Raw genomic sequence first — 11,170 nt, forward strand, 5'->3', positions numbered from 1 at the left:
CAAAGAGCACTCCAGGCAGAGGGAATGGCATGGGCAAAAGTGTGCAGGCAGGGACCATCTTAGCTGGGGCATACTGAGGCATTGACATAGCTGGATTTGTTAAGTCAGAAGTATGCCATGAGCTTTAAATGTTAGGTTAAGGTTTAGGGTGGTATTTGTCAGAAAGTGGGGAGTCACTGGAGGTTTTTGATCTAAGTATGTGTGTAATTGCTTGTGGCACTGTGCCAGGTGGAGATATACAAGGAGACTTACCCAGTGACATATTCCTGGCTTCTCTATTCAGATGCATCAGCAGGGTTCGCTACATATGTAAAAACAGAAACAAAAAACAGAAATGAGAGGAAAAAGCAATAGGTTTGAATAATTGGTAAAGTCTCAAATACATGTTTTAAAAAGTGAAATTTGATAGAGACACAGATGTAGAGATCAAACATGGATACCAAGGGGGAAAGGAGGGGTGGGATGAATTGGGAGATTGGGATTGACATATATACACTATTGATACTATGTATAAAATAGATAACTAATGAGAACCTACTGTATAGCACAGGGAACTATACTCAATGCTCTGTGGTGACCTAAATGGGAAGGAAATCCAAGAAAGGGGATATATATATATGTATAGTTGATTCACTTTGCTGTACAGTAGACACTAACACAACATTGTAAAGCAACTATACTCCAATAAAAATTAATTTAAAAATAAGTGCAATTTGGGAGGAAGGAAAATATTTAATTCATCCTCAATCTTACTAGAACACACGGAAATGCAGATCAAGACCACAGTACAACAGCATTTTCCACCTCCTAGAAAGGCAAAGATTTAGATATCTGATGATCGAAAGGATAACTAGACAAAAATCAACAAAGATATAGAACTCAGCAATACCATCAACCAACATGGTCAAAGCAATATTTATAGAACACTCCACCCAACAGCAGCAGAATGCACATTCATTTCCAGTGCCCATGAAACATATACCAAGTTAAACTATATCCTGGGCCATAATACTAACCTCAACAAATTAAAGAGAATTCAAACTATACTGAGTATATTCTCTGACTATATTGGAATCGAACTAGAAAGCAATAACAGAAAGATAACAGGAAAATCTTTGAAAACTTGGACTAAACACTACTAAATAATTCACAAGTTGAATAGGAAATTGCAAGGGAAGTTTAAAAAATACCTTGAACTAAATGGAAATGAAAATACGATATATCAAAATTTGCTTGACACAGCTAAAGTAGTACCAAGAGGGAAATTTACAGCACTAAATGTCTCAAGCTTTCACCTCAAGAACCTAGGAAAGAGCAAAATCAGTCCAAAGCAAGCAGAAAGAAGGAAATAATAAATAGCAATGAAATTAAAAACAGAAAAACAACAGAGAAAACCACAGAAACAAAGAGCTGATTCTTTGAAAGATCAACAAAATTGACAAGCCTCTAGCAAGACTGACCAAGAGAAAGAAAAAAGAGAAAACACAGATGATCAATATCAGGAATGAAACAGGGGATATCACCTGAGAAACTCCAGGCTTAAAAGAATAATAAAGGAGTATTATGAGCAATTACATACACAAAGATTTGACAACTTGGATGAAATGGACTCATTCCTTGAAAAACATGAACTACTACAACTCACCCAATACACAATAGATAATTTTAATAGCTTTATAACTATTAAAGGAATTGGCTTCATAATTTTAAAACTTATAAAAAAGAAAACTCCAGATCCAGATGGTTTCACCAGAGAATTCTACTAAACTTTTAAGGAAGAATTTTTTAAATTTCTTAAAAAAAATTTTTTTTTAATTTATTTTTTATTGAAGTATAGTTGATTTACAATGTTGTATTAGTTTCAGCAAAGTGACTCAGTTACATACACACATATATATTCTTTTTACATATATAATAGTCTTTATACATATATCCATATTCTTTTTAAGATTCCTTTCCCATATAGGTTATTACAAAATATTGAGTATAGTTCCCTGTGCTATACAGTAGGTCCTTGTTGGTTATCTATTTTATATATAGTAGTGTGTATCTGTTAATCCCAAATTCCTAATTAATACCTCCCCTCCCCTTTCCCCTTTGGTAACCATAAGTTTGTTTTCTATGTCTGTGAGTCTATTTCTTTTTTGTAAACACATTCATTTGTATCATGTTTTTAGATTCCACATATAAGTGATATCATATGTTATTTGTCTTTTTCTGTCTGACTTACTTCACCTAGTATGATAATCTCTAGGTCTATCATGTTGCTACAAATGGCATTTTTTCATTCTTTTTTATGGCTGAGTAGTATTCCATTGTATATATATGTACCACACCTTTTTTTTTTTTTTTTTTTGACCATGCCATGTGACTTGCAGGATCTTAGTTCCCCGACCAGGGACTGAACTGGGCCCTTGGCAGTGAAAGCTCAGAGTCCTAACCACTGGACCACCAGGGAATTCCCTGTACCACATCTTCTTTAGCCACTCCTCTGTCAGTGGACATTTAGGTTTCTTCCATGTCTTGACTATTGTAAACAGTGCTGCAGTGAACATTGGGGTGCATGTATCTTTTTGAACTATGGTTTTCTCTGGATATACACCCAGGATTAAAGCAGAATTACTACCAATTCTATACAATCTCTTCCAGAAAATAGAAGAGGGGACATTTTCCATTTTATTTTATGAAGCTAGTATTACCCTGATACCAAAACCAAAGTCAGTACAAAATAAAGAAAAATACAGACCAATAACCTTCATGAATATAGAAAAAACAACAAAATATTAGTAAGTAGAAATCAGCAATACATAAAAATTAATTACACACCATGACCAAATAGAGTTTATTCCAGGGATACAAGGCAGTTTCAATACTTGAAAATCAAGCAGTGTAATCCACCATGTTAAAAGACTAAAAAAGAAAAATCACACAATTATATCAGTTGATGAAGAAAAAGCGTTTGACAAAATTCAACAACAATTCATGATTAAAAACTCCCAGAAGAATAGGAATAAAGGGGGACTTCCTCAATTTGATAAAGAGTATCTACAAAAAAACTACAGCTAACATTACAGTTAACATGGCGAAAGACTGAAAGCTTTCTCATCTAGGATCTGGAACAAGGCAAGAAGGTTTGCTCTCACAGCTCTTATTAACATTGTGCTGGAAATTCTAGTCAGTGAAGTAAGGCAAGAAAAAAAAGCATACAGATCAGAAAGGAAGAAATGAAACTGCCCTTATTTGCAGATGACATGATTGTTTACATAGAAAATCCCAAGGAATCTACAAAAAATTCCTAAACTAATAGGTGAGTTCAGCACGTTCACAGGACATAAGATAAACTGACAAAAATCAAATAAACACATGAAATTAAAAATACAATACCATTTACAACCACTCAAAGAAAAAAGAGAGAAATAGGTGTTAATCTAACAAAACATGTAAAGGACTTGAATGCTAAAAGCTATTAAATGATGATGAAAGAAAGAAAAAATCTAAATAAATGGAGAGACATACTGTGCTCATGGATTGGAAGATTCAACCTGGTAAAGATGTCAATTCTCCCCAAATTTTTATATAGGTTTAATGCAATTCCCGTCAAAATCTCAGCAAGATTTTTTTGTAGATATACGCAAGATTATTCTAAAATTTGTATGGAAAGACAAAGAAACTAGAATAGCTAAAACAACCTTGAAAAAGAAGAAGAAAGTGGGAAGAATCAATCTACCAAAGTTCAAGATTTATTATATAGCTATAGTAATCAAGACTGTGGTATTGGCAGAGAGATAGATACGTATGTAAGTAGAACAGAATAGAGAACCCAGAAATAGACTCATACAAATATGCCCAGCTGATTTTTGATAGTGATGCAAAAGCAATTCAGTGGAAGACAGATAGCCTTTCCATTAAATGGTACTGGAGCAGTTAGATATCAATAGATTAAAAAAAAAAAAAAAAGAACATCAACCTAAGACTCACACCTTACAGAAAAATTAACTTAACATGGATCACACACTTAAATATAAAATGTAAAACTATGCAACATTTAGGGAAAAAATAAGAGAGAATCTTTAGGATCTAGGGATAGTTAAAGAGTTCTTAGACTTGATACCAAAAGCATGATCCACAGAAAGAAAAATTGGTAAATCTGACTTCATTAAAATTAACAATTTTGTTCTGCAAAAGAACTTGTTAAAAAATGAAAAGACAAGCTTCAGAGTGGGAGAAAGTATTTGCAAACCGTATATCTGACAAAGGACTAGTATCTAGTATACATGTAGAGCTCTCAAAACTAACAGCAAACCAACAAACAACCCAATTATAAAATGGATAAAAGACATAAAGAGACAGTTCACTGAAGAACATATACAGATGGCAAATAAACACATGAAAATATATTCAACATCATTAGCCATTAGGGAAAAGCAAATTAAAACCACAATAAGATATCATTACACATCTATCAGAATAGTTAAAATAAAAAACAGTGACAACAGCATGTGCTGGAGAACATGCCAAGAAACAATCTCACTCATATATTGCCAGTGGGAATTTAAAATGGTTCAGCAAAGTGGGAAGCGGCTCTATAGCACAGGGAGATCAACTCCATGCTTTGTGACGACCTAGAGGGGTGGGATAGGGAGGATGGGAGGGAGGCTCAAGAGGGAGGGTATATGGGGATATATGTATACAAATAGCTGATTCACTTTGTTATGCAGCAGAAACTAACACAGCATTGTAAAGCAATTATACTCCAATAAATATGTGAAAAAAAAATTAGACTTTTCTCTTAAAAAAAAAAAAAAGTTCAGCCACTCTGGAAAACACTGTCAGTTTCTTTAAAAGCTAAACATTCAACTGCTATATGACCCAGCAATTGCACTCCTGGGCATTTTCCCTGAGAAGTTAAGACTTATGTTCACATGAAATCCTGTATACAAATGTTTATAGCAGCTTTATTTGTAATAGCCAAGAACTGGAAACAACCCAGGTGCCCATCAATGTGTGAATGGTTAAATAAACTGTGGTACATCCATACCATGGAATACTACTTGGCCACAACAACAGCAAAAATGAACTATTACTGATCCAGGCAACAACATGGATGAATCGCCAGAGAATTATACTGAGTGAACAAAAGTGACTCTTAAAAGATTATATACTGTCTGACTATGTTTATATAACACTCTTGAAATGAAAAAATTATAGAAATGGAGATTTCTATACCAAAAGGAAATATGGGTGATCCTTGCGGTGATGGAAAAAATGTTCCGTATCTCGACTGTATCAGCGTCAATATCTGGTTGCAGTATTGTACTATAGGTTTGAAAGGTTTTACCACTGGGAGAAACTGGGTAAAGAGCACGTGGGATCTCATCACAAGCAAATCTACAAATATCTCAAAATAAAAAAGTTTAATTAAAAAAGCAACACAATGATAAAATTTAGGATAGTTAGGGTAGGGAGAGGAATGGAATAGGGATGAGCATAAAAGTAAATGAAAGTGATTGTCAGTGTTCTGGTTTTTGGATTAGGTGATGGGTTTAGAGATGTTTGCTATATTATTAATAAATAAATAAGTAATAAATAATTAAAAGAAGTCTATTCATGAACCAATGATGACAGAGTACAAGGAACCAAGAATAAAGGTTAATCCAATTTTGGGTACCTGAGGTTTACTGGAGGGAGATAAAAACTAGCTCAGCTCCTTTTGAGAAGCAGACTTTGGGCAGCTTTCTTACACATACCTAAGGGTCTTTCTGCAGTCAACAAGCCAAGAGCACAGGCAATTGTTAAGAGAGAAAATAGATTTCTTGAAACAGCCCCAGAAACCCATCTCGAGTGTTTGGGGGAATACCAGAGGTATTATTCTCCTTCTAATGAAGTTTACTGTGGTGCTAGTGGAAAGTCATTCATAGTTTATTCATTCAGCAGATTTGTGACCAGTGTGTGCTAGGCACAACAAGAATTTGGAGATGCCTCCAAGGAAATTACAAATTAGTTGTAGAAAAGTGGTCGGTCCTACAGGAAATGAGTGAAATTATTTTTTTAAGTGAGTCACAAATGTCTTATTCATTGTTTTAAAGACAAAAATGAGCAATCTCTTCAGATACTAGGCTATTATAATTCCCATAGTATGCCATAATTTAGGGTTGCCATAAATTGTACTAGTAGTGCATAACTAGTTAAAACACTATTTTCCTATCAGTAGATGTCTTTTCATACAAAACAAAAGTGAAGGAAAAAAGAAAAATTAGTTACTTAATTTTTCTGTGAAGTATGCTAACATGATGCTTCTGTAAGTCATTAAGCACACTCACATCTGCCTTGATGGTCTGTGCTGGACCTTCTGCGGGGGCAACTCTTTTAATCCAAGTGCTACTTGCCCCAGTGCAAATGTTCATTATATATGAATCAATTAACCTTTAGTCAGTGCATGCTCTGCCTGAGTTTGAATGCTAACTCTGCCATTTTTCTTGGTAATCTGGGCAAGTTTCTTAAGCTCTCTGTGCTTCAATGCCCTCATTTGTAGGGCTGTTTATTCCTACAGCTAGGCACTGGGTTGGGGAGTGGGGACAGAGGGATACATGAGACATTGTCTTTGCCCTCACGGGGTTTCTAATCTAGTAGGGGAAGACAGTAGGGAACTAATATATGAATAAGAACTGGAAAGACACACCAAACTGGTGGTGGAATTGGAGGTGATGATCACGTTCAATTTGTCTATAATAGTTGAATCCCTTCTTTTTAAAACGAGAGTCCGTTCATGGATTTCTTATGAAAATAAACGTTTTTTCAAAACTTCCTAAAGAAGTTGAGAAGTGGAGAAAAAAAGGATTTGTAGGTAATTCTGATTGTCAAGGAAAGTCTTCATGGAGAGAGAGATGCTTAAGCTACTTTTGGAAAAGGGAGTAGATGTCCAACAGGCCAACTGAGTTGTTAGGGCTGGGAAGGGGATGTGTGTGGAAAAAACAAAAGGGAAGCAGAAGGACAAAAGCCGTAGAGAATGGAGACATCTTGGTGTGGTCTGGAGGACCCCAAGCGATGCTACTGCATGTGCATGACGGGTGAGGTGGGTCGAGGGGGAAGAGAAGGCTGGAGAGGTAGAGAGAGCCATGGAGGCCAAGCGGAGTTGCTGTGCTTCATCCTAGTGACAGAGGGGAGCCAAGGAAAGGTTTTACATACAGGAGTCACGTGACAAATGTGCATTTTAAAGGGACTAGAGGCCATCATGGATGAGAGCAGGAGAAGGAAGGCCTATCACAGGGCAGTTCTATGGTCCAGAAGAAAAAGGATGTGGGGGAGGGAGAAATGTAAGGAGGGAGGGATTCCAGAGATGTTTGGAAACAGGAGCAGACATAGATTTACGGTGAAACTAGTGAAGTGTAAGCTTAGACCCTTCCCAGGCCCTGGGAGGGAGTGGGGTCACAGCCCCGTGTTCATGTGGTCATATGTTTCTGTAGAATTTGCAAAAACTATTTTAACTGTAATTAGTTAAGACTTGAGTGATCTTTTTATCCTCTCTATAAAAATAAGTTTCTGACGCACTGTTATACGCTTTTGATCAAAGAGTATGCAGCCGAAAAATATTTGAGATAAAATCATATGGAGTATATTAGCCATTAACAAAAAACAAGTGTGCCATTTTCTGAAGTTTTTTCACATTTGTGGTATTTTGTTAAGATTTATTTTCTCGCTATAATTACATCTTGATTTTAATATCCAAGTTTGAAATATTTTTCTTAATGAGGGTGCCCCAAGTGGTGTCAGTTTCAGGCCTCACAAACCCTGGATCAGCCCTGATGTAGCCTTAGAGATTGACTGGGGGTGGGGGCTGTGGAAGATGCCCTCATGCTCTCTGCTGGGCGACTGGGCAGCTGTTGGCCCAGACTGGGGGCCAGGGCACACAGAGGAGTGTCTTTGGGTGGATGATAAAGTTAGTAGGGATCACGTGAGGCTGAAGTGTCTGTGAGATATCCCGGAAGAGAGGCCCAGGAGGGAGGTCTCAGTGCAGAAAGACAGATTGGAAAGACCCAGAATGAGAGGAGCCAGGCCAAGGATGGAGGGTGGAGCTCAGGGCGGCCATGACCAGGAGGTAGGTGGAGCTGCAGAGATGAGACAGAGAGACAGAGAAAGGCAGATAGATACACAGACAGACAGAACAAGGATATAAAACCCAGTCCCTTAAATTTTCCAGCCTCTATTCCAGAACCTTCTTTGGCATCTGGGCCAAAGTCACTCACTGGCACCCCACCACAAGTAACTTTTCTTTTTTCTGTCTCCTTTTTTCCCCTTTTATCCTTTGGCCTTTTTCTTTTTTCCTCTTTCCTTTGTCAGTGCCAATTCTACAAGAAGGAATAAGATAACAAGCTAACATAATGAGATTAAGGATTCTTCCCGAATCTTTTCCCCACTTTTAGGGCCATAGAGCTAGAGCCTAAAATTCCACCATTTGTTCTGGTCCCAAGCTCTGAGAACTGGAGGATTGCTAGTGTAAGTCCTGGAGTCTAAAGGCCCCAAACCAGGAGCTCCAATGTCCAACAGTAGGAGAGGATAGATGTCCCAGCTCAAGAAGAGAGAAGGAATTTGCCCTTCCTTTGCTGTTTTGTTCCGCTGGGCCCTCAACAGATGAGATGATGCCTGCGCATATTGGTGAGGGTGGATTTTCTTTACTCAGTCTACTGAATAAAATAGTAATCTCTTCCAAAACATCCTCACAGACACACCCAGAAAAAATGTTTTACCAGCTATCTGGGTGTCCTTTCCCCTAGTCAAGCTGACGCATAAAATTAACCACCACAATATGCCAAAATATTAACAAGAATTATCTCTGGTGGGTGATTGGATAATGGGGAGTCTTTTTCTTCTATATGCTTTCCAATTGAGTCTAGATTTTACAATCATGTATGACCAGAATAAAAAAAAAAAAATATTAAAGGTTATAAAGTTAGCTGGCTGGCTATTAGGTGCCAACTACCTGCCTACCTCTTCCACAATGTTGACAAACAAGGCTGTAATTAGGAAAGTAATTCTCTTATTCTGAAAAACAAAACAAAACAAAACAAAAAACCTACAACAAATTACAAATGTAAAAAACTGACAAATACCAAAAATAACAGAAAAATTAAGAAAAATACCATATTTTTATTAATTACCTTCCTGACATGCCTTTATAATACTTTTTTCTCACCTTTTAAGTGCACATTTTTTGTTCTTTTCATAAGACAATGCTTCTGTAATATCATTTTCTATAGACCAGAAAGATAATTCAGTCCTTCCATGTGATAGATAAAAATCTGATAAAAAAATATTCAGATAATTTCTTTCAGCCTCACAACAAGTTACTGGTAATTGTCATATAATTTTTTAGAATTGTTGTCAGATTTGGAAAAATCTCTAAATTTGTCGATGTGTGAGTTGTAATATTTCAGGACATTTCATGTTTTCTTTTCCATTGATTCATCTTAAGTATTCTTAGAACTGATGACATTCATTAACCAATTTGTTACCGATGTCCTCATTGTACTGGCATATTTTCCTTATCAATGTCAATATTTCACATGAGAGCAGCAAGAATTGTAAATGTTTTTCCTTTGTGATTATATAATGTACTCTACCTCATTATTGGATCATCAGACAATCCAAGAGCCTGTTCATTGTTTCCATTTGACATTATATTTTCCTCTGAATGAACTACTGCTTCCAGTATAATCTGAAATGTGTTGTTATAATTTGCTTATTGATGTCAGAAAAATTTCTATTTATTTTAATTACTTATCTTTGTCTTTTTTACATTTCACTAATTCTATGTATCTTTTTCTCTCAATTCTTTAATACATAAATGAATTGATTTTTAAAATTATTTATTTATTTTGATTGAAATATAGTTGATATACAATATTATGTGAGTTTTGGTGTACAACATAGTGATTCGCCATTTAAATACATTACAAAATGATCATGATAAGTCTAGTAACCATCTGACACCACACAAAGTTATTACAGTATTATTGTATATATTCCTTATGCTATAAGTTACCTCCCTGTGACTTGTTTACTTTATAATTGGAAGTTTGTAGCTCTTATTCCCCTCACCTCTTTCATCTAACTCCCCACCCTATACATAAATGAATTTAGAGATGAGAAAGAATAGTGTCCTCCCTATAAGAAAAAAATCAGAAGTCTGTACTCTTTTTTTCTTTTTAAGATTTTTTTTTTTTTTTTGATGTGGACCATTTTTAAAGTCTTTATTGAATTTGTTACAACACTGATTCTGTTTTACGTTTTGGTTTTTTGGCAGTGAGGCATGTGGTGTCTTAGCTCCCTGACCAGGGATTGAACCTGCACCTCCTGCATCGGAAGGCCAGGTCTTAACCACTGGACCACCAGGGAAGTCCCTGTACTCTCTTGTATTGAAAATGTTCCAGAAGATATTTCCAAATAGCAGTTAAAATGTCATATTCAAGCTTTATCAAATATATCACTCCCATTAACAAAGAAAAAAATCCCTTATGGTACATTTATTATTGTATAAGCTGTATGGTTGATTTCATTCCTGGCAGGAGAGAATGCTATTTTGACTAGACATAAACAAAAGCTGAATCTTCTGCTTACCATTTTACACGTGTGATGATCTGAAGAATTTTCAGAGATTAGCTTCTGGGGCTGTACCTTTCAAACCTTGTTTCTCTTCCACCACTGATATAAGTTTGGTGCCTGGCAGTGTAGGAATGTTCATGTCTCAGTACAACATACCTTGTCAGGTGAGTTAGCATGGAGGGCAGTAGGAATATTCCTGGAAGCCATACAGTAAGCAATAATAGGACTTGACAGAAGTGACTGCAAACCACATCCCTGTATCCCAATATAAAAATATGTCTCTGATTAAACCTTCCCCCAAATGCCCACAACCACTTCAATACCACCAGACTTGAGGGGACTGAGGGGAAGTTGGGGTGGAAAAGAGACAGTGGTCTTAACCATTTGTGGTTGAAATATCCCAGTTTTGCAAATTTTATTACAACCTATCACCATGTGAACACGTTACCAGGGCCCCTTCTGGGCCTTGAAAGGAACCTGTCCAAGTGAGGAGCCTTGAAGCTTACGCTCACTGACTTCCTGGCAAATTGGCCTCAGCCTCCCCTGCTCTCAACATCTTCCAAGCCCTCAT

This window comes from Eschrichtius robustus, chromosome 3 (assembly GCF_028021215.1).
Source record: "Eschrichtius robustus isolate mEscRob2 chromosome 3, mEscRob2.pri, whole genome shotgun sequence".
NCBI classification, from domain to species: domain Eukaryota; kingdom Metazoa; phylum Chordata; class Mammalia; order Artiodactyla; family Eschrichtiidae; genus Eschrichtius; species Eschrichtius robustus.